The 26,617-nt window shown below is 42.3% G+C and overlaps 1 protein-coding gene across 7 annotated transcripts in view; it reads left to right on the top strand.

Annotated features, from left to right (window-relative positions):
• The first annotated feature begins 4,363 nt into the window (after positions 1-4,363).
• Positions 4,364-26,617, top strand: part of CYRIA (CYFIP related Rac1 interactor A) — a 61,973-nt gene continuing 39,719 nt past the window's right edge. For 4 of the 7 annotated variants that reach the window (XM_054195444.1, XM_054195438.1, XM_054195440.1 and 1 more), the window contains exons 1-3: positions 4,364-4,510; positions 22,503-22,553; positions 24,391-24,459. The gene's annotated coding sequence lies outside the window, so the exon portion shown is untranslated. The remainder of the gene's footprint in view (positions 4,511-22,502; positions 22,554-24,390; positions 24,460-26,617) is intronic. The other 3 variants (XM_054195445.1, XM_054195439.1, XM_054195442.1) reach the window with 1 other exon arrangement.

Here is a 26,617-nt window from a genome sequence, read left to right as displayed (position 1 = left end):
GTCCATGTATGTGTGGATAATGTAGTCACAGTTGAGACCCATACCCAAAAATGTCCCTGGGTCTAACCACATTCCTATACAATTACACAGCCAAAGTCCCATTATTTAATGTATATTATTCTGACTTGCTAAAAAAAGGACAAAAATATAATTTATTTTTATTTTAAGCAATATACTTTATAAATCTCGACCATTTTTAAGCTGTGTGCATGCATCATCACTATCTTTAAAAGTCTATACCAGAAGCTTAATCATATCACTTTCCTGAGTAAAGTGGTTTAATTTGAGTAAGGCTGACAAAGAAAATGAGTCTGCATCGAATGCCTAATGAAGATAATTAACGTATAAAACAAATACTTTTTTATTGTGTGCCATTCGAGGTGTGTTCATGTATTTTAAAGGGGATTATATTTCCTATACATTTACTCCCAAACAGGTAGACAAACACAGGTCAGATTTCCAGCTGTATTTAGCCGAGACTGCTGTATTTTTGGTGAGCGGTGTAGCTGCTCTAATCTGCCATGGTTGGTCCCTTGCCAGCAAAGGGCTGGCTGCCCAAGCTTCTCCCAACGTCATGCATCAGTTGGTACAAGAAATAAACTGGGGGTTTACTGCAATAAAGGCGTAATGTATGCTGAGAAAGCAAGCCCTTCAAACTGAAGTTATCTACAAGAATCAAGATGCAGAAGTTTCCTCTACTCCTTTATTAATGGTGTGTTCTTTGAGAGGAGAGAAAAATACTGACAAAATCACAGCAGCACCAATTCTCTCATAGGAAACAATTTCAGACACAATGCAGAGTTGTAAAATGATAGATTAACTCTCTCCTCTCCTCTTTTGGTTTATTATGTCTCAAAAGTTACTGGCTTTATTCCTAATTTTCAGTGGTATAACTGAGAAGAAAATTATGTCCCTAAATTCAAAAATAGCACTGAGGTTCATCTTCACAAGTGATGAGCAGCTACAATTCCAAACAATATCAGTGGCACCGTGAATTATGCAAGTGATGACAGGATCGTACTGAATATTCATATAATTTACTTCATAGACTACATTAGCATTACCCTTTTTTTCTGTGTTAACCACAAAAATAAAGTACTTCCAGACTGAGATGATTAAGGGGCGGATTCAATGGCCACTGAAATTGAAGACGTTTTCCTTCGAATTTGGTAATCTCTGAACTAGGCTCTAAACCTTTCTTTTCTGAGAATGCTCTTTGTACCAACCTTCTTCATGTCAGTCTGCACAGAGCTAAAATGAGCATTAAGAAAGATGTCATTTTATTCCACAAATCAACTCCTACATGTAATACTTGAGAAAACTGCTAGATAAATACATTAGTTCTGCTTAGCAAGTTAAACATCAAAGGCTGAAAACTCATGTTTCCATCTGTTCTGAAGCCGCTGGTGGCATCCAGATGATTGTTAGAGCACTTCTGCATAAAACCATGAGTTTCAAGACTTGCATACTTTCACAGAAGTCTAGACAACACTGTTCCAGGTAGATAAAAACTCAAATATTTGCCAACGTTATAAATGACTTTACGAATCATTCCTATTTAAAAAAAAAAAAAAAAGATTCTCTATGTCACCGTTCAAGTCACAGCAGATGGTATAAGGCCAGCATCTTAAAAAATTGGGAGATTGCTGCTATGCTGCTATGTCCCAGTTGAGCCATGGCAACCGGCTGTGTATATATTGACATAACTGTGAAACAAAATGTGTTAAATTCCTCTGAGATTGGAGATTGCAGATCAGTTTGGATGGGATTCAGTGTGAGATTCAGACTCCTACATTTTACACATCTGTATGCAGGTGTCTTCAGACAGGTGTCTGAGTTTCCACTGTTGTGAAGACAGATTCGCTCTGAGCTATCTGAGCTACTGTATTGGTCACAGGACCTACAGGAGAGCTGATGCTTCTGGAAGAGCAGTAGAAAACATGCCAAGATACCCAGGGGCATCCTAAAAAGCCCTGAATGTTTCTGTTTACCCCACCTGTGGATTGGGACCTGGGTCAATAGAGCCTGGGTAGCTTTGAGTTGTGACAACACAGTCTCTTAGCAGCTGGTCCATTGCGTTGTCCAGCGAATAATTGTAGACACCTACCTGCTTCTTGTGATGTGTGAGACGCTCATACGAATGCACCAGATCTGGACCCTACTACTGAGTGCAATGGGAGATTAGACATCTAATTAATGCCTAAGAACATGCCGGTGTCTGTATACCTAAATTTAGAGGCACAATTCACCTGCGTATATGCAAGCACATCCTTCCACCTGGGAAAGTTTAGGGCATGTGAGGTACTGGGATGGGGGTGGTAGAGATGAGACAGAACTTTACGGGAATCCTGCACTTCTCCAAAGCAAAAACTGGGTGCTGTGTGAGATCCCTCACAGAGTCCAAGTGATTAGAGACGACTTCATTGAGGAACACGACCCCACGTGCCTCAAACCGACTATGTCTCACACCAGCACTGGGATGACAGTTTTGCACTGACAGTTACTGTAGCGTGGCTGATACACAAATAGCTGGTTAAACAATTACTTCCTGGTCTCTAACGTCATTGTCCAAAGCTGAGAATCTGAAATCTATCACTCGCCTGCCATTCTCCCTACAGGCTGGTCAACTTCACTCTTATGGCAGTACATGACGCTAAAGCTATGTAGATTTTTACGGTTCATTTCATCAATATATAGCGGTCCCTTTGTTTGGTCAGGATTTAAAAGTTGGACTTTTTTGACTCCTAAATACTATCCATATCCAGAATCGAAATACTCTTCTGGATAAGTTCCTGATGCATTCAGTGCAGACGATCTGAGAGCATTCATAACATGCACTAATAGAGTCAGAATATTTCCAAATGATGAGCGACATCTGCTTCTTCTTTTGTAAAAGCATCCAGTTAAAGACATGCCCATTATACAGCGGTCAGAAGGCATGCCCCAGAAAAATAAGTAAAAGGGAACATTAAGCTGCTAGCTGGGAATCTGGGGTTCAGTTCTCTCTCCTGGTTCAAGTTTTCCACGTGACTGTTCTTCACGCTTGAAAGTGGAGCAATGCTATTTACTTCTTTTAAAAGGTACTTTGAGACTTGCGGATCAAAACTGCAAGCCAGCAGCTTAGTGTTCTGCTAAGCTGGGTGCTGCAAGGGTAGCTATATTAAATATGTGCTACAGTAACAGACACCCAGCCTTTTAATAGACTAAGTATGTCACTCGAATTACTTTCTAACTAGAAAATTTGGAATTTTTGGAGCAAAGAAGAACGCTTCAAGGACATCTGGAGACAGCCTGGGTAAAGGCAAGAAGTTAAAGTAAGTGATGCTGCTCTGGGGAGTGACGGGCCAGAAGGTCAAGTCCGCGGCGGACCCGATGTTCCCGTAGGTCTACCAAACCGCTGGGCTTCAAGGGTGCTTCAAAACTTGCCTTACTCATGAGAATCACACCTCTCCGCGCGCGCAGGCCCTTTCTTCCACGCGTCGGAGCGCAGCTGTGAACTCTGGGGTTCGGTGTCACGGAGCTGTAATGGCTCTGTGGTCAGCATCATGGCTTCGCACGGTAAACGAGCTCGGCAAGCAAAATCCTGCTAGGAACAAATAACCAGATATTTCTATGCTGCACTTCCAATATTGGTATGTGTAGTCTCGTTTTCTCTCTTTTCTTTTTTCTTTTTTTCTTTTCTTTTCTTTTTTTTTTTCTTTTCTTTTCTTTTTTTCTTTTCCTTTTTCTTTTTCTTTTTCTTTTCTTTCTTCCTGTAAATGACTGACAGACTGGCCTTTGGGGAAGGGGGAAACCAAGCGCCGCACAGCCACTATGGCAAATTTTAACCTTATTTAACCCGCAGAAACAGCGAGAGGAAGTACAAAGCGTTTTCACGAGCTGTGAATGGGCTCAGATCTGGGTTTGACGTCTGGAGGAAGTGCTGCCTTCTGCAAAGCCAGAAATGCAAAAATATGTACTTGCAGTCCCGCTGCACTCAAGTATTTACACACGGTCCCGTCCCCCACCCAAAAATAGAGCCCCCCAGCTGGGAGGAGAAGGGATGGGATCTCTGCGAAACGGGAGGGATTTGGGTCAGGGCCGATGTCCCCGGGCGGGGGTGACAGCGGCACCTCTCCCTGCCCTTATTTCTAAAGCGGACACCCCGCACCCCCCACATGCCGGGCTGGGGCAGCCTGAGGGCCACCCCCCTCCCCGTCCCCCCTGCTCGCATCCGCGCCTCCCCTTCCCCCTCCGCCACCGTCCCCTCAACCCCCTCCCGCCCCCGGGAGCGGCCCTGGCCCCCCCCCGCCCCGCTCCTCAGCCCGCGGCGGAGGGGAGGCGGGTCCGAGGGAGCCGCGCCCGCCCGGGGACGGCCGCCGGCGGGAGCCGCACGCAGCCACCGCGGGGCGGGCCTGCGAGCGTCGCGCTGGGCCGGGTTGGGCCGCGCCGCGCTGCGCCGCCGGCTGTCGCTGAGGCGCGGGGGATGGACGAGGGTCCCTGCAGCGGCGAGCGGCGACGGGCGGCTCAGGTAACCGGGGCGAGGGATGCACAGCGGGGCCGGGGGCTGCGCAGGGGGCGGGCGCGCTGAGACGCTTCTTCCCGCACCAACCCCGCCGGCAGCCGGGCGGGGACGGGGCTTTCCCCTCCCGGAGGGCTCCCCTGCTATGTCTGCCGAGCCCCTCGCTGCCGCCTTTGTGGCCGCTCCTCGGCGCAGGGTGAGCCCTGTCCCCCAGCTGCCCCTGCCGCTCGCATCCGCCGCCGCGGCGGTGGGCTGGCGGTGGCGGGGGGACACACGCCGGGGGACACCGCCAACTGTTGCCGACCCCAGGCCGTTTCCAGCTGCGGGGCGGCGGGCGCCGGGAGGGCTCGCTTCGCCTATGCTACCGGCTGCGCTTGGAAAAGCGTGGGCTGCGGTGCGAGCCCCCGCGGAGCCGTGGGGGAGCCGCCGCCCCCGGGCGCAGGCCCTGCAGGCTGGAAGTCTCCGGGGTTTGGTTGCCGGCCGGTGGGTACCGGAGCCGCCGAGGGGGAGGGCAGCTGGGGTTCGGCGGGTGTCTGCGCCTGCCCGCCCCCCCCCTCCGGGAGAGCCTGGCTTCGCTCTGGCAGTCAGTCAGACAACAGGTCGTAGCGCCTTAGTGGAGTCAGTACGGGGGTGGAGGCGGGGGTGAGCGGGGGATTAAAGCTCACAACTTTGGTTATAGCCAAAACTTTGTGTTCCAGCCGCTGCGGGATGCAGGCTGCTCCAAGCGGGGTGTTTCCAGAGGGATGCACCTCGGCGTGAGGTGAAAAACGCGATCTGTGATACCACATCCATCTCGTTGTTTGAATCTCTCTGCCTGCGCCGCGTTGAGATGCGTTACAGTGAACAGATACCACCATTCCCCCCCCCCGCCCCCGCATCTATTCTTCCTAGTATTACTTTTTTCTCCAATTTAATTTCAAGACCGGTTCGCTTTAATTGTATTTATCTGGGTTTTGTTATGCTATGGTCTTGCTAATACATTGACGCCACCGTGTAAAATCGAATGCTGCATAATTCACTGGCAACACAGCAAGACTCTTAACCTGGCGTGCTTTCGGTGGTGGTGCTAATAACTTGCCGAGGGTGGTGATGCGGGTTGGTTTCCAGCCTGTTCCTGGTAGTCTCTGGTTGCCATTCAGACAATTTTTGCGCTCTGGTTTTATTTACCAGCTCCTAAAGGCAGTTTGTGTGTATGGGGAAAGGGTAAGTTAAAGGGGACAGGGATGTTTTTGCTTTGCTTCTGCTGTTCTTACCGTCTGCAAGGTCAGAAAAACCATAATACGGCTTTGGCTGTGAACTCTTAGGTGGGGAGATTGGGAATGAAATGCAGTCGTGACATGAGGTTTCTTTGTGGGCAAAGAATTTCACATGCTCAGCACTGCTCTGCAAAAATACCCCAACTCATATTACATGGGGAAGAACCGAGCTGATACTTCCCTTTTCTCTGTTATGCTAACTTTTATGTTTTTACAATATGTAAGGAAGACTTAGACATCAACAATGTACTACTTTATTTTTTTTTTAAGGAATAAACTTTGTAATTTCTCGCATTTGATTCTCCTTTCTACTCTCCTGTAATAGCCCTACCCCCCATCTCACCAGGCCCGAATTAAAAACTCGTGATAAAGCCCCATTACACGTGAATTTAGCTTTCCTAGGGCAGGCTTTTAAAAAGTGTTTAAATGAAATGAAATGACAGATTATAGGAATAGTGTGAAGAGTTTGACTTAAATTAATGAAAAACATTAAGTAGCAACCAAGAATAAAATTCTTCAGCTTCAATTTGAACCACTGTAGCATAGTCTATCTGATCTTTAAGGCTTCACTTGAAACTATGGTACGTATAGGAGAGGTTCTCTGGTTATTTATATGGTTTCTTAATGCCTGACCAATATTTTATTATATCCTGTGCTATAGTTTTTCCACTACCCTCCTGTGCTGTTTTTGCAGTGATGCTTCCTTTTTTTTATCCGTGAACCTCTGTTCTTTATTAAAAACAGAAAATAAACCACAAGTGATTGAAAAGACAATGTACGCCAGTAATTAGAATAAAAAATGCTTGGTTAATTTACAAGGGAAAAATGGTGATCATCTTGGGTACTACTGCATAGTTACTGTCAGCAGATGTCATTTCACCATAATAGTGAGTCTATTAGTGAATTTTACAGTGCTGGGAAGATAATTCATTGTTAGTGTGCTTAGCTTGTCTTCATGACATCATTTTTTGACACTGTTTTGTCAGGCTGAAATATCTTGTCCTCAGCAGTATGGTAGTCTCACAAAGACATTGAGGATTTGCATGTGCAGTATTGTTGCAGATGTCCACATCTTCGGTGTTGTACAAAATGAGAGCTTAAAATGTGTGTCAAAAATACTAGATGTTTTTTTAGATGAATAACAATTCCCATACTTTAACAGAAATAGTATTTTATAGGTGTATAGATACTATAAATAAGACCTCTTTAATTGATCATATTTATATGTATTTCCAAATACCCTTTTAATTAGAGTTTTTGGAGAAACTGTAAAAGAGTTTTGTAGAATCACTGGCAGCCTTTACCACTAGGTGCATAACGCATGCAGTAGCACACGAACTTGTTCATTCAGTTCACATATGATACAAACCAGAAAAATATTATTCTATATTCAAAACCTGTATGCAATCCAGACATCATTAGGTCTCCTGTTAAATCCCTGGAGACAAACTGAGCATGTCAATGTGACCTATAACATCAGTGGACAGGGGAATATGCATACTAATAATATATGTTGATTTGAAGGAGCCAAAACCTCTTAGTGTTTCCTCCGTACTGAATTCAGTATGTATTTGGATCTGTTTCAGTATTATCAATCATTCTTTTAGCAGTGCTTTCTACTCACGTTATCTAGGAATGCAAAACAGTAACATTAAATCAGAGAAAACAGTTTGAGAGGCATGAATTAAAATACGTAATATATGGGGCAGCTTGAGAGTTGCAAAAAACGCAGCCATAAATTTGAATTTTGTTGTTTAAATTAAAATTGTAATAGAAGCTGCTATGCACTCATGTGTGAATGATGATGAGAGGGATGTGAATGATGCAAGATGCACAGGTCCTAATTCTTGTGAAGTACTGAGTTTACCATTCTCCTGCTTTCACAGAATTCCAATTCACACTACCAAATAAAATGAAAAACTTCTGTTATTTTCTGTCTTTATGTACTGCTTGATACAAGTTCTTGATTTAAACTGGTAGCAGTAGTTGCTTCTACAGGAAAAATAACAGTAATAGATACAGGACAAATACCTTTTAGGACAGATATGACCTGGTGCAGCACTGACACACAGGAGCATGAAAGAATTTTATTTATTATTGTGGATTTGAAATGTTTAGAAATAATCTCATGATTGGCATCTTCATGTTTACATTAAGTTAACTATCAGTCAGTTTTACCTTAGTTCAGGAATGGCTAATTTCACATGCTAATGGCTGAAATACAGTTGTCTAATTTATGAACTTATCAGTAGACTACGTAACCAGTGCTCTATGGCGCTTTTTTGGGCATTTTATCCTTTTTTTTCTCCTGTCTCTGATAATACTTGGGTAGGGCTGTTCGTAGCAGCAATGTACAGGTTGAGTTTTAACATCATGGTTTGGATGAATGGCAGTGCAGAAGGTGAAGATACTGCGTAAGTCTGAAGGCTTATTTTTGAGTAAACCTGTGTAAGGAATTTGTGAGGTTTGTAAAATATGAAGAGTTCATCGTGAAGGTTCCAGCGGCAGTGCAACTTGTGCCTTATCACAAGCGATGGTCTGGTCTGGTTGAACTCTGAAGTTAATAAATGTCATTCATGAAGGTATCATGCTCAGACCTGTTGAAGAGCATCCATATGGCGTGGGACTGGTCATGTCTAGAATATACTGGAGCATACTGGGAGCTTGAGTTTGGTCCCCTGGTTATGTTGAGCTCTGGGTGACAGTCATGTCTGGGCATTGGAGTTTGCACAATTTAATAACACTGTGGAGGTGCTTTGGTGTTTTTAAGGGCATGTGTAGACTTACAGTGATGTTTTAGATAACAGCCATTCTGTACTCTCCTATAGCCCCTTATAGGTTTAATTTAAGTAGTTGTTAGAAGCTTTTTTAATATATAATTTATGGGATTTGGGGGGGAGAAATCCTCTTCCTTGTTGTAGTACAGCCTGAATTCATGAATTATTTCAGTGGCCTATTTTAGAATTAGATGCCTCAAAGCCAAGGTTGATGGTCTTAAAACTCACGTCTGAAAGCACACCGTTGTCTGTATCTTTTTACTGTGAAGAAAATGAGATGCACAGAGCTTCATTTTTGCAGCCATCTAGAGCTGTTACCACCGTGACTGTTCTGGAGAGTGGCATCTCTCTCCTGCCTAACTGCCTTTGGCATCCTGTGATGGGAATGTTCCCCCAGGATTTGAAAAGCTTGTTTTGCTAAGAAATAAGCAAGTGTAAGCTATTTTCTCAAACTCGAGGAAGAAGTGTTTGCAATGATGTTTATCTCTCCCTCTTCTCCTTACATTCAGTGGCGCATTAGTTCTGTCCCTTACCCATGAAGTGTGAAGCTTGATTCTCTGGGCCCTTTTCAGTTTAAAGCTGCCCTTCGTTTCACCTGCAACTGTGTTACTTCAGAGGAAAAAAAAAAAAAAAAAAGAATTAATTAGACCAGAGGGAGAGTGACTTCTGCCCTGTGATCAAGGCATTCAGCTGAGGTGAGGGAAATCTTGTTTGTATGGGTGTTGCCTTCCTTCATCCAGTAAATATTTTTCCATTTCGTAGTTTCAGCAGGAATACTCTAGGGTAGTCAGTGGGTTAGGGCACTACCCTGGCATGCGGAGATGTGGTTGTGAACCTGCCTCTTCGCTTGGGAAGAGCCTCCTGCCCACTTTTACATCCTCTGTGGTTGCTTTCCTGATGCTCTTAAATTGCTGCATGGTGCTTGGGGGCATGCTCCTGCCGTCTCATCCGAAACTGCAAAATTGCATGACTCCTTTCCTCATCAGCTTGTGAAAGGGATGACTTTGTATCTTGCTCCCAGGGAGGCCTGAAGGTTTTACAGCCCTTCTTAATAACGTAGGTACCTCTTGAGCTTCCAGCATAGGTGATTTTAAGGTACAGCCTTCACAACTTTGTTTCCTATTAGGTTAGATGGCTTCCTGCTTACTATCCAAGTTATATTTAATTTCCATTATATACCCAAATTTATCATTGCCACATTCAAAATTCTCTTGTGAGTCCATTTTGTGCTTCTAGTCTCGTATGGACTAATAAATCTAAGAAAAGTGTAGGTCTCTGGGGGATGAAGGTCAGAATTTGGCAAGACTGAGGTTTCCTTCAGAGAGGAAAGTTTTTATTTTGGGGTTAGAACACAATTTGAGCCTGGTCTGATTCAGTTGTCCAGCATAGGTATCTCATCCTTGCTGAGATGGTTTACAACATCCACTGCGTCTGCGCTTGGGTAGCGGATGCAGGACGGCCGGGAGACCCATGTCCTGCTTGGAGTAGCACCTACTGGGAAGACGGGATATTTTAAGACATTTTAAGTACTATTTGCCTCTCTGCAACTGAACTGAGCCCAGTGGTGTCCCAAGACTATTGTTGCCTAGGCTGAATGTGGTTAGACTGAGAAGCATGAGGAAGGGGTTGTTTTCTTGCTTTTCAAAGGCATTTCAAAGAAAACCTACTTTCTCTTCTGTTTTCATTATTGCCAGTGTATTTGGTGCCTAGCCTGACCATTATGATTTTCATTTTGCAGCCGCCCCAGATTAAGTCTGGGAGGTTAGCTTGAGTTAATGGCTTTCTGGGAAAGGAGGGGAGGAAGTTCGTCTTCTGGTTTCTCTCATGCATATTAATAGCAGCGTGGAGCTGTGGGGCAAAAATTCATTACTATCGGTTGTTAGCTGGTAGGGAAATGCTGAGTGATGGTGCCGCTTAAGGAGCTGAATTGGTTTTGGAGAAGAAGGAAAATTCTCTCTGGTAACTGATCCATATGATCCCGTCTCCAGTAAATTGATTCCAGAATTGTGTTTAATGAGAGATGCCTCCATGAGAGATGCGCAGTGGTATTTATCTGGTACAGATGATTTGCTGGCCCTAATATTTTGGAGGAGGTTCATTTAATGCTGTGGAAAATGGAGGAGGAAAGGAATGGTGAGGGGAAAATGTTATAATATTATTCCTCAGATTTGTTCAAACTTGCTTAGAATTTTAGAAGGCTAGATTGTTAAATTTGTTATGTTTTATTTCCAGGAACAGTCTAATTTTGTCTCAGTTATGCTTTCTTCCGCCCCCATATACATGGTCTGACTCCGTGTCCTGTTGCTTTGTAATTGCACAGTGTTTTGCTTCAAGGACTGTTGGTGACTCTTTCAGATAAAGATAAAGATTTCATGACGGACATGGGCATCTTTAGAAGCTTCTGGAGATAAGTCTGTAATCATCTCCCTAATAATTGATGGCAGCAGAGGAGATGGGAGCTGATGTTTCTGTAACCGTTTTCCCTATGTTTTTGTTATTAAAGCATAAATGCGCTGTAGGACTGGAACACTTCCCTCGCCCTCTCACAAGGCTGTGCTGCGGCAGAGCTCTGTAATTCCAATTACCGCGGGGACGGTTTGCCATTCCAAATGAGATCATGATGGGGATGCTGGAAAATGAGCCTCTCTCAAAATGTGTTTCATGCTCTGAATACTTGAGAGATTTTGTTAGAGTGCGATACTTAGGCCTACAGGGTTTTAATTAGAGAAGGTGTTAAAAAAAATAATCTACTTACTGTTTTGTATCAGTATCTCTTGTATTCAAGAGGAAAATAGAAAATATTTCCTGATCTTGAAGTATTTGGGAATATGTTGCCTGTAGAACTGCAGGCAGATTTCTGCAACTAGATAATCTTACTACTTTATTTTTTTCCCAAAAGACAAGGAGAGAGCACACATATTAGAGGCCAAAGAAGTACACATAAACTGCTTGTCCATTTTCATACTGTGAGACAAAAAAATGATTGGGGTCTGACCACTTACGCCTTTGTTTTACTGAGGTTTGGATTCATTATAGCACAGACAGTATCATGTTGTCCTTTACTGAACTAAAAGTAAATCAGACAAAAAAAAAAATCCCCTTTTGTTCTTGCTGCTGAGGAACACTGTGGGGCTGCCAAATCCTGGCAGTCTGAGTCACCACAATCGTAATAAAGTGTTTGTACTTTGCGGTTGCTGTTATTCAGTGTCTTCTAATTTATTCATAAGGCGAAGGGACACCTACAGGTTAAAATACTACTTTTTAAAGAAATATTCCATGTTTATACTGAAATAATATTTTGTCAAAAGAGAATTAAATACACACTGGTTACACTTTACCATTTGTTCCTTGGAAGCTTTAATCTTTAACAATAACAAATGCATATATTTGACAAATTCCATTTTCTGTGTAAGAGCATGATGGGATTATTTTAAGCTCCTTACTGAACTCTGCTGTTTTGGCCATCTGATCTGACCTGATAATGATCTGATAACCAGGGAGACTGTTTCCTTCCTTAAAAAAAAAAAAAAAAAAAAAAAAAAAGTTTTTAAGGACAGAGACTCTGACCCTGGAAATGCTTCTCTGTGTTTTATCTTTGATCCGTGGGCTGTGACCCAGCCAGCATAACTTGTGGAACTGAATTTGGTTGTTTTTCAGGATCGCTCCCAAACAAAGCAGGCAAATACCAAGCTGCGATATCCGAATAAAACTCCGAATGGCTGCACGTAAAGCTGAGGGAAGGCAAGGTGGTTCTGAATCAACGATGGGTACCTGTAAGGCTGAGACATAGGCTCCCCAACTCCAGAGAAGATGGGTGCAGGTGCCCATCTCTACGCTGGGGGGGTCTGGCTGACAGGCCCTGTCGCCCGTGCTTGGGCAGGAGATGGGAGTTCTTACAGATTCTTGATCCCATCACCTGTATGTGGAGAGGAAATGGGTTTCCATAGAATTTCTCAATTCTTTAGCTGTTTATGGGTAGGAGTCCTCGTGATTTAGGTATTTAACTCTAATATCGATTATTGAGGCAGAAACAATGATTTCTTTCTTTCTATTGATAAAAGAACAACGAGGCTTTTATTATTTTATTATTTTTTTTTTGCCTGATACATAGGGAATTCTGGATGTCATTTACATTTCCCCAGCATTGAGCTAATGAAATTTCCACAGTTCTCTTAAAAAAAAAAAAAAAAAAAAAAAAGCCAAATTTGCTAAGTCAGATCATTAGTAACTTTCTCTGACTCCGTCTTGTACAGCTGCTGAGCGAAGGAAGGTGGACCAAGCCGGGTGTGGGGGTGGTGGGCACCAGGGCGGTGTGGGACATGTATGGAAATAACATGTGGCAGAAAGTACTGTAATTTTAATCGCTGCTGTGAGTCATACCATCGCTACAGCTGTTTCCCAAAGAAGAGGTTTGCATGCTACTGGCAGGACATTCACACAAAGAAAGGAGATGGTAGATAAGCAAATGCAAATATGTTACATGCCCTCTGTCCTTTAGTTTTGAATACATTCTCTAGTGACGAGTTCAGCGTGAAACACTCGGTGACATGTAATTATATATGCATTAAGTAAATGGCAGTTGATTCATGGTATGCCTCTCTCGGGGTATGTATTCTTAATGTGCTGAGGTAGGGCCGGGTGAGTGGCAGTAGAGCTCTGAGCTTCTCGATTCATGTGGCAATGCAGTCTTGCTCGGCCTGCTGACTTCCTTTCTCCTTTTTTTACCCATAAAAGGAGAAAAGCGCTGCCATATGACTCGCTTTAGAGAGAATCACAAAGCGAGGGTTGGGGGGAGGTTATTCAGGTAGCTGTGTGTCTCTTACATGGTACGAGACATTCTGCTTTCTGTGTTTAATGGGATTTTACTAGCAGAGTATGGGGTAGTAGTTCCTTCAACTGACATTGAAGTAAAACATTTCATTCTTCTAATAACTTCTTTCTTTTTTTTCTGTATGGATGAGAGATTCTGAAGGGAAGTTGGCTCTAAACGATTTCGTAAAGAAGATAAAAATCCCAGTTGTCGGGGATTAGGCTGTCCGCCAAACCTGCAGACACTTTCCTGTTGGTGGTTAAAGAATGACTGTGTGTGGTATTCTCCCACCTTGTGCCAGTGACTGTAGGTAGGCATACCTAAGTTTATTGCTTAATTTTGCACTGTTAAAAAGTTTCATCTCCAGTTTTCCAGAAGACAGGCTGTTCAGGCGATCCTCTGATGGCTTACGCAGAAATCAAATCTGGACATCTTGGTGCTGTTCCATGTCTGGAGAAGTCCTTGAGCCCACTTGCTCTGCAGTCTTACAGTGACTTTCAGTGTACAGTAAAGGAAGAGTTGCCTGACTTCCTTTGGCATATTCTGACAAAAAGCATAGCCTTCCCACTGATGAGGGTCACACTTTCTCCACAGAGTGAAGGCAATTAACAGCTCTAAATAAGTTCCACCCAGCTTCTGCCGTGAATTACTAGGAGGTGTTTGATGGGCTCGTGATTAAGCATCGGAATGTGCAGGATGATCTTGAACTGTCAGCTTCAGCCATGCTGCCTGCTGATGTCCTCCATATGTGTTCAAAGCCATCTCTGAGTCAATAATTCATAGTATTGATCAGCTTGGCTTTAGTCAGCCTTGTATGCTCCCTTTGCTTACTGATGCTGTGGAACAGTTTGACTTGGGGGCATGTAGTCAGCTGTCTCTCTTCTTGCTCAGTCCAGCACAAGTCGTTGTAGAAATCACAGCAGACTGGATCTACCTGTAGAAACCAGACTTTTTTCTTTGACAACTGTGAAAAGCGTAGATCTTTGACCCAAACAATCACTCTCTTGTGAAAAGAAGCATTTTGTCAAGTAGTCCAGAGGGAGCTGGAGAAAATTAAGATCTTCATAACGAGCAGTCATTTCCCAGCATCATCCTTCTCTAGTGTCACCGTGGTTATCCAGGGAACAGAGCAAAAGGACCATACTAATTCTGGACCTAAAATCACATTTTCTTTTTCTTTCGAGCTGCTTTATTATTTTTTTTTCCACATCAGGAATAGGATGCCGGCCAAGATCTGTGAGAAGCAGATGTCTGTCTCATGCCAGCAGAGTTATCATCACTGGGATTTAATACATTTGTTACTTCACTTGTGTGGGAGGGTTTTTGTTGTGTTGTAGGTTTTTGGTTGTTTTTCTTGGAAGAGCTGATAGTGAGTTTTCTGTCTAATTGGAGTGATGGTCTTTAGTCGAGTGTTGATGTCACTGCTGGGGTAGATGTGTCATCTTATCATCTTTTTGAAAGACAGAAATTGTACCTGTAGTTCAAGGCACGATGATTAAAGTATTCCCTAGTAAATCAGGGTGTGGGAGTTCGTCATCTGTAACTATTATGTTGGAGCAGATGGCTATTAGGTGGACTATTAGGTGGACTCACTGGACCAGATTGGCAGCCAATACTCAACAGTTATAAATGGTTCATCAGGGTTTTACAGAATAATATGCAGTTTTGTCAGTACTGTGGTGGATTGACGCTGGGTGGATGCCAGGTGGCCACCAAGACGCTCTGTCACTCCTGTCCTCAGCTGGGCAGGGGAGAGAAAACATAATGAAAGGCTCGTGGGTCGAGATAAGGACGGAGAGATCGTTCAGCAATTATTGTCATGGGCAAAGCAGGCTTGACTTGGGGAAATGAATTTATTGCCAATCAAATAAAAGTAGGATAATGAGAAATAGGAAAAAACCTTAAACCACCTTCCCCTACCACTCCCTTCTTCCCAGGTTCAACTTCACTCCTGATTTTCTCTCCCTCCTCCCCCAGAGCAGTGCAGGGGGACGGGGAATGGGGGTTGTGGTCAGTTCATCACACATTGTCTCTGCTGCTCCTTCCTCCTCAGGGGGAGGACTCCTCACACTCCTCCCCTGTTCCATCATGGGGTCCCTCCCATGGGAGACAGTCCTCCACCAACTTCTCCAACATGGGTCCTTCCCACAGGCTGCAGTTCTTCATGAGCTGCTCCAGCGTGGACCCTTTCCACGGGGTGCAGTCCTTCAGGAACAGACTGCTCCAGCGTGGATCCCCCACGGGGTCACAAGTCCTGCCAGCAAACCTGCTCCAGCATGGGCTCCTCTCTCTGTGGGTCCACAGGTCCTGTCAGGAGCCTGCTCCAGTGTGGGCTCTCCACGGGGTCACAGCCTCCTTCAGGCATCCACCTGTTCCAGCATGGGGTCCTCCATGGGCTGCAGGGGGACAGCCTGCCTCACGGTGTTCTTCACCATGGGCTGCCAGGGAATCTCTGCTCCGGCGCCTCGAGCACCTCCTCCCCCTCCTTCTTCACTGACCTTGGTGTCTGCAGAGTTGTTGCTCTCACGTATTCTCACTCCTCTTTCCCAGCTGCTGTTCTGCACGGTTATTTTTCCCTTCTTAACTATGTTATCCCAGAGGCACTACCACCGTCGCTGATGGGCTCAGCCTTGGCCAGCGGTGGGTCCGTCTTGGAGCTGGCTGCATTGGCTCTATCGGACATGGGGGAAGCTTCTGGCAGCTTCTCACAGAATCCACCCCAGTAGCCCCCCTGCTACAAAAACCTTGCCACACAAACTCAATACTCAATACCATTACATTTTTAAGACTACTTCAAGGTAAGCAGAGTTGGGAATGGAGAAGCACGTTAGTGAGATGATCCGTAGGTAAGCAGGTGTGAAAGGGGTGGATGTTTTTGTAGTGTCAGCGTAATTTTTCAGTACCCTGTGACACCACATAATCAATTATATCTATACGAAGTTTTAAACACAGTGATTCTTGCTAAGTGTAATATTTACATTCAAATTTGCACCAGGGTAGTTGTGTTTTCCTTTGGAAAAAATTTATATCCCTTTGTTGTGTTTACAAAGATTTGTTGCTTGTGCTTCTTTTTGTGCAAAATAAGGGTAAATGTTTTTGATTTGGATTTGCATGAAATTTTTTGAAGTAAGTAATTTGGGATTTCTGACTTAGAAGAAAGAAACAAATTTGTGAAGACATATGTAAGTTTCTGAATTAACTAAAACCCCACAGATTTCTTCCCAAAATGCTAATCTTGTAAAGTGAATTTCTCCCTTGCTCGCCACCCCGATGTGGGTAAAGTTTGGAGGAGCAGCGTCTCGGCTGCTGTGCATTGGGATGCTGTCAGTAGAGCTATGCCCGCTTTATACCAGCGGACAGCCATGACCAATGTTCTACTGGCAGCAGTCCAGCCTTGCTGGAATTAAGAAGTCAGATGCTCACCTTCAGTCTGTCTGAACACATTAAAAAAACCTCCTAAACCTATAGAGTGCAGATTTTCACGTGTGCTGTATGTAATACATGTAGAAACAGAAAGGCTTAACTCTTACATGGTTATTTGGTTCGTGATTTTAAAGCAACAACCACCTAGGTGAGGATGTGATATTAAAGCCAGAAGCTATAACGCCTGGAAAAGGTGACCTGTTAATTCTGAAATGCATTGGCTACTTGTGGAATTAACTTCTAAAAATGACGTTCTCCAGAAGCAACTGGGTACTATAATCGTGATGCGTGTTCATAGTAGGAACTAAATAAGGAATGGATATGGCATGCGACTGTACTGTTACATTTTTAGTGCTGTTCGTGACACAGTTTTGTCCTGTGCCAACTAACGCTCTCCCAGATAATGCCCAAGCATAGTTCTGGTGTTAGGAGAGGCGGTGGACCATTTCCAAAAGGCTGTTTGGATCTGGCCAGGCTTTTTTGGAGGGTTTTAGTTGTACAGCCACGAGCTGTACCATGCTCGCTGGTTCCAAGCCCAGAGCATGGCTATGTGCCCTGGTCTGTTTTATTTTCTGACATATATATGGCCAGGGATCCTGCTTTCCAGGAAGCTGAGAATCCCAGAAGCTGGGATTCAGCAAGTTCTTTAGGAAAGCAATGGTAGGACAGTCTTTGCGTGCTTAGAAGGATAGGGGAAAAAAAAATAATCTACCAAACCTGAAAATGAGAAGCTGTGTCTGGAAGAATAATCCAGAGTAATTTAAAATCATAGAATAATTGAGTTTCATATTGGTTTTATAAGAAAAGCCCCAGGAAATACACAGGTGTAATTAGCCATTTTGAAAGTGCTATTTTATTTTTTTTTTTAATCTATTTATGAAGAATTATGGCCTGGCATTTTAAATCAAAATGAATAAATTAAATATAAGCAGATGGCATCTGCAGTGTCCTCAACCAGAGAATATATATCCTGGCAGTATTGTAAAATTTATCCCTGTCCTAAGCTTTGCCTTCTGTTAACTACAGGAGCAGTAGCAACCTGCTAGCCCAAACCTGAGTTGGCATGATATTTGTTTTCCCTGGGAATCCCTGTCTCAAGCAGTTGTTTCAGCCTGTTTCTAATTGCCCGATTGCCTTCTGTCAAGGAGCTGCAAGTCTAACTTTATATTTCGCAAAAACTGTAGGGCCTGGGGATTTTTTTTGTGGTTTGTTTTTTGTTGTTTGTTTTTGGGGTTTTTTAGGTTTTTGGGGTTTTTTGGTGTTTTTTTGTTTTTGTGTTTTTTTTTTTTTTAAGTAGTGTTAAAGCTATTAGCATCCTAATCACTTAACAGAGTCTGGTTCAGCAGACAATTTAACGGGTTGACACTGGTCCGTGGAGCGCTTCCATCTGTCTGGCAGCCTCTCCTCTATGGGAGATGAGGGATCGCTGTGGGGACAATGTAGGCTGCCTGCTGACCTGGCCCCCGGATCCCTCCACCTGACAGCGCTCCAGCGGTCAGGAAACCGAGCTCCTGGTCCCCACACGGACGGTGATGGGCCAAGTGCCATTCCTGGGCTGGGAATTCCTGGCGCGATTTGTGGTTTGAGGGTTGCGTGGGGAGAGGATCGAAGCTCAGGTCAGGATGCTCTAAGGATGAACTGCCCTGAATTACCTGTGTTACCATCGACATCTCTTACATCTTTCTGCATAGTATTTAAATAGTACCAGCTTGGTAGTAGAAGCTTTAATGAGCCTGTGCTTTTTCAGGATATACATTGATAGGGGTGTTCTGCTGCATCTCCGTTTGTTTGTTTTTTTTCCTGTATCTTAAATCAAAATACAGATCTGTAACTTCATTTTGGGACATATGCTTTGTACTTTTTGATTAAAGGACTTCTAAAACATGAAATAATATTACAGTTGCATAGTTAAGATTCAGTCTGGCCTCTGACACACGCTTCACTTTATTTAGCTCCTGTTTCACCTGTGAACTGCAACATCATGTAGCCCATTCTGTAATGCAACTTCACTTAACTCTTTATTTGCAAGCAGAATTAATTTAGCATCTTTGCTCTCAATGCTTTGTTGAATACTGATCATACAGCCTTAATTATTTCTTACACAGCAGGAAACTTTCAAAGTAGCAGCTGTGTTTTGCCTTAAGTCAAATTGGTTGTGGACTAAGTCTGCTGAAATCCCTGAGTGGATAATAAGCTTTACTCCCAGCAGGTCCCCCAGACTGCTACGCTGAGGGTACTGAGCTGACTTCTGCGTTTCCTTGTATAAATGCATTTTAACTAGGGATAAATCGACTTACTGGGTGTTGTCAAAACAATAAAAGAGAATTTTCTCGTCTGCATTAATACGTGACGGTTTGCCTCCTTGTTGACATCCTTCCCTTAAAGCAGCGTTAAGGTTTTTGCTAAGGTTTCCACAGTGTCTTATTTGTTTCTGTCCAGTTTTATCATGCTGGTCTTTAAGAAGCGATCACTTTCCTTTCTTCCTGACTCATGAATTCTCCGGAGAAGAAGAGCAGTTGCTTATAAACATGTTTCTTCACCCCGTGTTTAGGTCAGAGTGTTGAAAGGGGTATCTTGGTATTTAGTTATTTTATAAACGTGTTAAAGTGTTGTCCCTCTTGATTCCCCCCAGCTTTCCTATGGAAGACTCTGATACCAATCTTGGACTGTTTTTCTCCACTTTTAAAGAAATACCCTGTTTTAACGACCCAAACCTGGAAATTTGAAGCTCTTCAAGTCAGAGTAGTTCGTCCTCTTTTCTCTCCCATGGCACTTGCTTTCCTACTTAGCGTTTCTCTCAGTCCAAATGCCTTCCCTCAACGAACTTGCTTTACAGCCCGTTCCACGCAGTTATTGCTTACTGAGTAAGAATTGCTTCCTGGCATCTATTTGTAGTCCTTTTTTAATGCCTGTTTCATACTCCTGTGTCATATTAGCTTTACAAATTGGACCGACAGGATTTTTACGTCCCATCTGAGATTGTTTTTGGTTTGATTCTGGTTTAGACTGAAAGAAATTTGGGTATCTGGGATAAATTTTAAAAAAGGTTAAAAAGCAGACTTCCAGAATGTAATGTGTATTTTGTTAAAAATCTAATTCAGTGATGGCTACTACTTAAGTTGTGCTTAGGACAGCTATTCCATATAAGTTGCAAACTTTTTGTAATTTCATGAGTCAGGTGGCCAGGGGATACTCCTTTATAGTTGCTGGTTTTTTGTTTCCAAAATTCAGTTTTTCTATGTAAAAATGTGTTTGGACTTCCAAAGGTAACTGTTATAGTCTACTTCCCAGCCACAGTCTGTAAGCTTTTTGTGAGTATATTTTGCACCTGTTATGTGAGATCTTACTGTTGCCAGCAGTGTTAATTTTCTCCCCATAATGCAATTTATGTAACAGAACAAAGTGGTCTAACATAAAGATATGGAAATTATGAATGTAACTCAAGAAAATTCTCATTGACCTTTCTTTTGGTCTATGTTAGATCTCAAGATTTTTAATTAGTCTCACTAGGCTTATGTGCTCTGAACATACTTTTGTTTTTTTTAAAAAAAACAATCCGATTGTCTGGTTTTGCAATATACAAATTCTAAAGTTTCTATAAAATATATTTTATCTTCTGTTCTTGCATGTATTTCACAACTTTTATGCTAGTTTGTTTCTTATAGCAATCTTTTATTTTTATTATGTAGAGTTTTAGCCTGGATTTTTTTTCTGTCCCACTTGCAATTGGTTTAAAGGTTTCCGGCAATTTTTTACCATAATTAAATTTGTAAGTCTTGTTCTATAATTAATTAATTTTCTTGAAAAAGACATTTCAGTTCAAATACTTCTGTAGAATTTGTGGGATATGTCCTGTGCATTTGAAGGGGAAGCAGTAGTTGTTGTTCACTCTCAAATTATGATCTTTGTAGTCATATTTCCATTTAATACTTCTAGAAAGAAGCAGAAATTTAGTACCTTTTTCCCTTAGTAAGGTCCTTTTACTTCTGTTTTCATTCTTACGATAATGGGTCGTGAATTCAATTAAACTGTGTTGCCTGTGGCTTCCGTGACTAAAAATTTCTGATCTTTCCACATTGATGAACTCCTTCTGGAGTGGATCAAATAAATGGATCAAGTTGTGGCTCATATAAATACAGTTCTGCAGGTACCTACATTGGTTTGAGATTTTTAATTGATTAATTAATTTAATTTAGGTGTTTAGCAGCAAATACTTTCCTCCTCTTTCTCAAACTGACTTAGGGCCTCTTTTCGTTTTGTGACATTCCTCCAGAGCCAGTTGATGTTGTGTCAGCATAGTCTGTGCTAGACTTGCCCTTTCAAAGCTAAATTCCAACTTTTTTATTTCTGACGATCATCTGAATTTCACCATTCTCTTCCTTTACCTGCATTGTTTCTGTTTCTGTTCTTCCCAGTCTCCTTTTCCCACCTGTAATCCTTTCTCATCGTTTTCATCCACTCTGTTCTGGCACCTTTGCATTATCTCATTCCTGGTACTAAATCTGCTTTCATTTGTGTTCAGCATGAATCGTGCTGCGTTCTTGCTTAACCACCCTTTCCAGTTAACCTTAATTACATGAAGTTTGGAAAATACCTAAATGCTTACTAGCTTGAGAGTTAATGTGGTCCAATAAGTGGGATACCCTTTTTGAAAATTTCTCACGGGTGCTCACTTAATTAGTCCTGGAGTTCCTGTGTCCTTTAGACTTGTCATTTTTATTGTTGTTGGGTCAAGAGGGAAGGGGTCATAGAATCATAGGATGGTTTGGGTTGGAAGGGACCTTAAAGATCACCTTGTTACAACCCCCCTGCCATGGGCAGGGACACCTCCCACTAGACCAGGCTGCTCAAAGCCCATCCAGCCTGGCCTTGAACACCTCCAGGGATGGGGCATCCACAACCTCTCTGGGCAACGTGTCCCAGTGCCTTACCACCCTAACAGTAAGGAATTTCTTCCTGATAGCTAAATCTCCCCTCCTTCAGTTTAAAACCATCACCCCTAGTCCTATCACTACCCTCCCTGATAAAGAGTCCCTCCCCATCTTTCCTGTAGCCCCCTTCGGGTATTGGAAGGCCACTATAATGCCTCCCCAGAGCCTTCTCTTCACCAGGCTGAACAACCCCAACTGTCTCAGCCTGTCCTCGTAGCAGCGGTGCTCCGGCCCTCTGATCATCTTCGTGGCCCTCCTCTGGACCCATTCCAAGAGGTCCATGTCGTGTTTTCATGTATCTTCGACTAGTAAACGCTATAGAAAACAATGGTATCTAGAGCTGGGTTTTTCAACCCAGTGGGGCTGGAGGGTCAGAAGTTGTCTCTTCTTCTACATCGCCACTCTGTAGGAAATGGGGGTTTTCTGGGTTCTGTGAGGTGCTTCCAGTCCTTTCCCTGTCCCAAGGTGTTCCTGCTCGGAATGTTCTTCAGTGCCTGCTTCACAGCTTCTTTCCCATGTAACCCGTATCACTCTCTGGAGTTAGTAAAGTGTCCTGAACATGGTAACAGTAGTTTGCTATCTTGATGCGCTTTACTATGGGATTAGTTGACCTTTTGCTCTGGGGTATAATGCATAGTGGAAGATACGTTGCAGCAGTAGTCATTGCTTTAAAAAAAAAAAAAAAAAAATTGGGGGGGAATGACTATGTTTTGAAGGCATTTAAGTAAGTTTTCTGATTTTTACTTAGTCATTAAAGCAGTTTTGTTAATAACAATTCTTTTAAACAAATTTTTAAATCCACAGGTTGCAGCCTCTGTATAAGTATCGGGAAGGCTCTGGATCATCTTCGTCAAGGTAGGAGTTGACTCTAGTACTTTCTGTCTGCACAGAGCAGCTGTCTAGCAGATTTGAACGTCATAAATGATAAACGAATACTCAGCCTCCCTTGAATGGCTTCCTGTTATGTAGTTTTATTGTTGCACCTAACTGACGCTTTCAAAATGCTATCTGGGTGTAATCTTCTCGCCTTGAGGCTTTTATTTGTTTGCTTTTCTTATTATAGAACAACAACTGAGAATTCTTTTTCCCATGTACTTTTTTCATTTACTCCACTGTTTATTTTGAATCATTTCACTGGTATTGTTCTGGTTTTTGTAAACCCTTGGGATAGAATTGGCCTAGGCAGAGAACGGGATTTGTTCTCATCCCTTTTGACGTCCTAATTCTGTAATTTTTTTTTTTTTAGGCATTCTACTGCCTCTTTTTTTTTTTTTTTTTTCCCCCCCCAAATCTTGACCAGGTTCCCATCAAAGTCTCTGAAATGTAAGTTCTAAATACCCTCCGTTGCTACAGAACTGGAGAGAATTTGCAGCCAGCAGCAAAATAAAGCAATGCTGAAAATAGACTTTTTTCCCCTGGAGAAAGGGAGTTCCCTGACTTGACCAGCTACTAATTGGTACAAAGGTTTGTTTACACAGAGGAGCTATTCCTAATTAGTTCCCTATGTGGGTGCTCTACTTGAAAAATTAGTGTTACATTCTGTTTTAATTTAATCTGCTTTTATAATGAATAGTTACAATTTGCAGTAAAGAACATATTTTTAGATGGAAAAAAAAAAAATCTGCACCGCACCACCCCCGAGTTTCAAAAGATAATTCCTCTTTAGGCAGCGATCAAGTACTCTAATTATTTTGAAATTAAACGAATAAAAATCCATCATTAGTTTAGAACCAGTTTTTAGTCATATCTTTATAAATATAGCTGCAGAAATACAATCATGTTTTTCAAAGCCAAAACTTAATTCAGCTAATTTATGACCTGATGACTTGACCTCTGTTTTTCCATAGTCATAAGGATAGTGAACGAGAATATTTGGGAAGAAGAGTGTTTGTGGAGTTATATTAGCATTGTTGAGGTTATGGTTGGAAAGGAAGTTCATTTCCAAGCTTTTCTGTGGCGGATTTCTTTTTCTGAAGTTGACTTCACCTTTGTTCTGGGAGCAAGCTTATGTTGCTACGAGTTCTTTTATTTAGAGAGTTGAAAATGTGACACAAGAGACAGACCTTAAGAATAACTGTCCCTAAAAATCCTTATGAAGGGCCTGGTCCCCTTGTTTCTCTCTCAGCTTTCCCCCCCAACACTTGCAGAATGAAATGATCACTTTTAAACATGTAAATTACATTCTTTATTTTGGTACTTTCAAAATATTGGAAAATTCATTTCTGAATTTTGATCTGCTTTAACCAGACCTCTTTCAATGTAAATATTGTTTTAAATAAATGTAGTCATTACAATAAATTGCTAAATGTTTTGGATGTGGGTTTGCGTTTTCATTATTTCAGTACTGTTTCGTTTAATTTTTAATATAATGAATACCAGTACCAGTGAGCGTTATTTTCCTTTGGCTGTACCAGTCTTGGCAACAGCTCATTATGAAATCCAAATTAAATTTAATCTGTTCTGCAGAACTATATGGGATAAAAAAATCAGTTTAAGTACCTGATCATTTCAACCCGGCAGCATTTTTGCATGGCATTACTTTAAAAGGTTTTGGAAGTTCCAAATTTTACTCTTAAAAGAATAATTTCAGTTTTCCATGGATATAATCTGGATATTTCCTTTCAAAGTCAGAAAGTATCATCTGAAAATTGAGAGAGACCCCAAGTGTAATCTTGAATGTTTTTCGTGACAGACAGACGTTGAATGTTTAGCATCACCTCTTTGGATTTTTGAATGTGAATTGGAACCACCCTATTTCGAGGTAAGACATAACCAAGTGCTTGTGTTAAGTACCCTCTTTCTTTTATACGTGATTTGTGAGAAAGCTGAAGAATGCAATGTGCTGGACTTCACTTTGTACAGGGTGTTTATGTCTTTGTTGAATGCTATTTGAGATTTTAAGTAATAACAGTTCGGTTATTTTAAATTTTTTATTCCTTGAGAGAAGCCACACCAGCAACTCTGCATCGTCTGTCTATGGGATTTAGTTTTATGATGGAGTATGTAGTTGTTTGATTAGCTTGTTGCCATTCAAAGTGGTGGTACAGCTCTGTCTGCCCCTTCTCTTGCATCAACACCTATTCATCTGGGATGTGCTGGCTTGGGGAATTTGCTGCTGAAAATCTACAGGATTGCAAAGACTTCTTGGAGGATTAATTTTCTGTCAGCTTTGACCTCTGCATCAGTTCACTGTGGACTCAAACAAGTACTGGTGTCAACACAGGGAAACTGGTGCCAGTACTTGCAGCAACAAATTGTTGTATTGGATTTAAACATCTTGCTTCTCTCTGCTCCAAGGAAGCATTTGATACATGAGGAAGACTATCAGGGGGTTGTGAACAGCTGCAAACTTCAATACCTGAGGAGGAAGCAGAGGGTGATAGAGAAAAGCTAGAAGGTTTTGATCTGTAGATGTAATTACAAGAGTATTTATTATTGAAGATTACCTTCTTCCTCGTAGTGAAATACCGGAGGTCGTGCCAATTTGGCTACTCGTGTTTACCGCATAGATTATAGGGAACAGATGGGAGATCTCAGTATCACACTTCACATGCGGCCAAGTTGTGATCGGCATTGCACCAGAGCTCCAAGGCTACAAGTCACAGACAGCGGTTCTGGTGGTTCTGACCCAAACACGCTCCTGCTTGTCAGCCCTTTCTGGGCTGCTGGGAAACATGAAGCAGACGTGACATTTGAACTGGGCGATTGTAGCATGTAACACTCAAAATCTGAAAGGGAATAGTATCTTACTATATTTATAAATAAATACTTGTTTATGGGAAGAAGGGCCATGCAAGATGGTAGCTTTCATCTGGCGGTTTCTCAGAGAGATGGAAGCCATTGAGTATGGAGAGGACTCTTTAAGCTAACCCTACGTTAGTAACAGTGAATGCTATCATTAATTTAGCTGGCACGAGAGTCATCCAACAAGTTGTGCTGTGGGCAAATGACCACAAAAAACTTCAATTTTTTTTTCAGGTAGAAACAAGCCCAAGGTGGCAGCAGCCTGGCTGGCTTTCTATCAGAGCAGGCTTGCAGTACCCAGGTGAACCCAGGGGTCTCGGTGGCAGTCTACAGAGTATAGGTGTTTGCTAATCGTGTGGATGCTTGTTCAAAAGAAATAAAGCCACCTGCAGAGGAATTTGGAAGGTGTAGAAATTCATTAATTTAAAGCCACAAAGGATTCTGGGGAATGTGGAGCTGGCGTAGTTGAAAGCCAGCAATATTCCTGTTTTATGTCATTGGCCGGGTGAACGAACTCAGGTCCAAGGGAGGAGGTGGGTGTGAGAGGTGGAAGGAAAGACTTATTAAGATTAGAGACTAATCATAGCTTTGACAGTTTCTGCAGTGTAGGAAATTATTCTTCTCTGCCTTATAAACTAATGACGTGATACTTGTAAGGACCATATACTTAACCAGTGAAGCTGCTATGTCTATTTTATTTTTACACTTTATTTTCTCCCTAAAAAGGCCTCCTAACCTTCTATTTTGTTGCAGTTGTAGGGAATTTAAAATAGGAATTATCTATATGCCATTTAATTTATTATTTTTTCTAAAAGTAGCATTTCAATTAAAATTTAGGGCCCATTCTACTTTTTAAGTGAAGAAAGATCTTTATGAGCTGGAGAGATCTCAAATGTAGTGCTCTGGATGGGCTTATCCACCATGGTGGGGGGACTGAGATGAGCTGAAGGGAGATCTTATGGATAGGATAAGTTGAGTGAAAAGAAAGAATTGAAGGAAAAAATGATGGGAATGGAGATGAACACTCTAACATCTCGGAAGAAACAGGCAGTGATGAGAAACAAGGAGTGTGAAATGAGGATCTGCTAAATTATGGACTCTTTTAAACTTAGTCTGTAGAAAGTCAGTATTACTACAGTGTAGTTCACTGCTTTTATCAGTTCCATTGGTAGGAG

This window comes from Rissa tridactyla, chromosome 3 (genome assembly GCF_028500815.1).
Source record: "Rissa tridactyla isolate bRisTri1 chromosome 3, bRisTri1.patW.cur.20221130, whole genome shotgun sequence".
Classification (NCBI taxonomy): Eukaryota; Metazoa; Chordata; class Aves; order Charadriiformes; family Laridae; genus Rissa; species Rissa tridactyla.
This window is presented reverse-complemented; position numbering and strand designations above follow the sequence as displayed.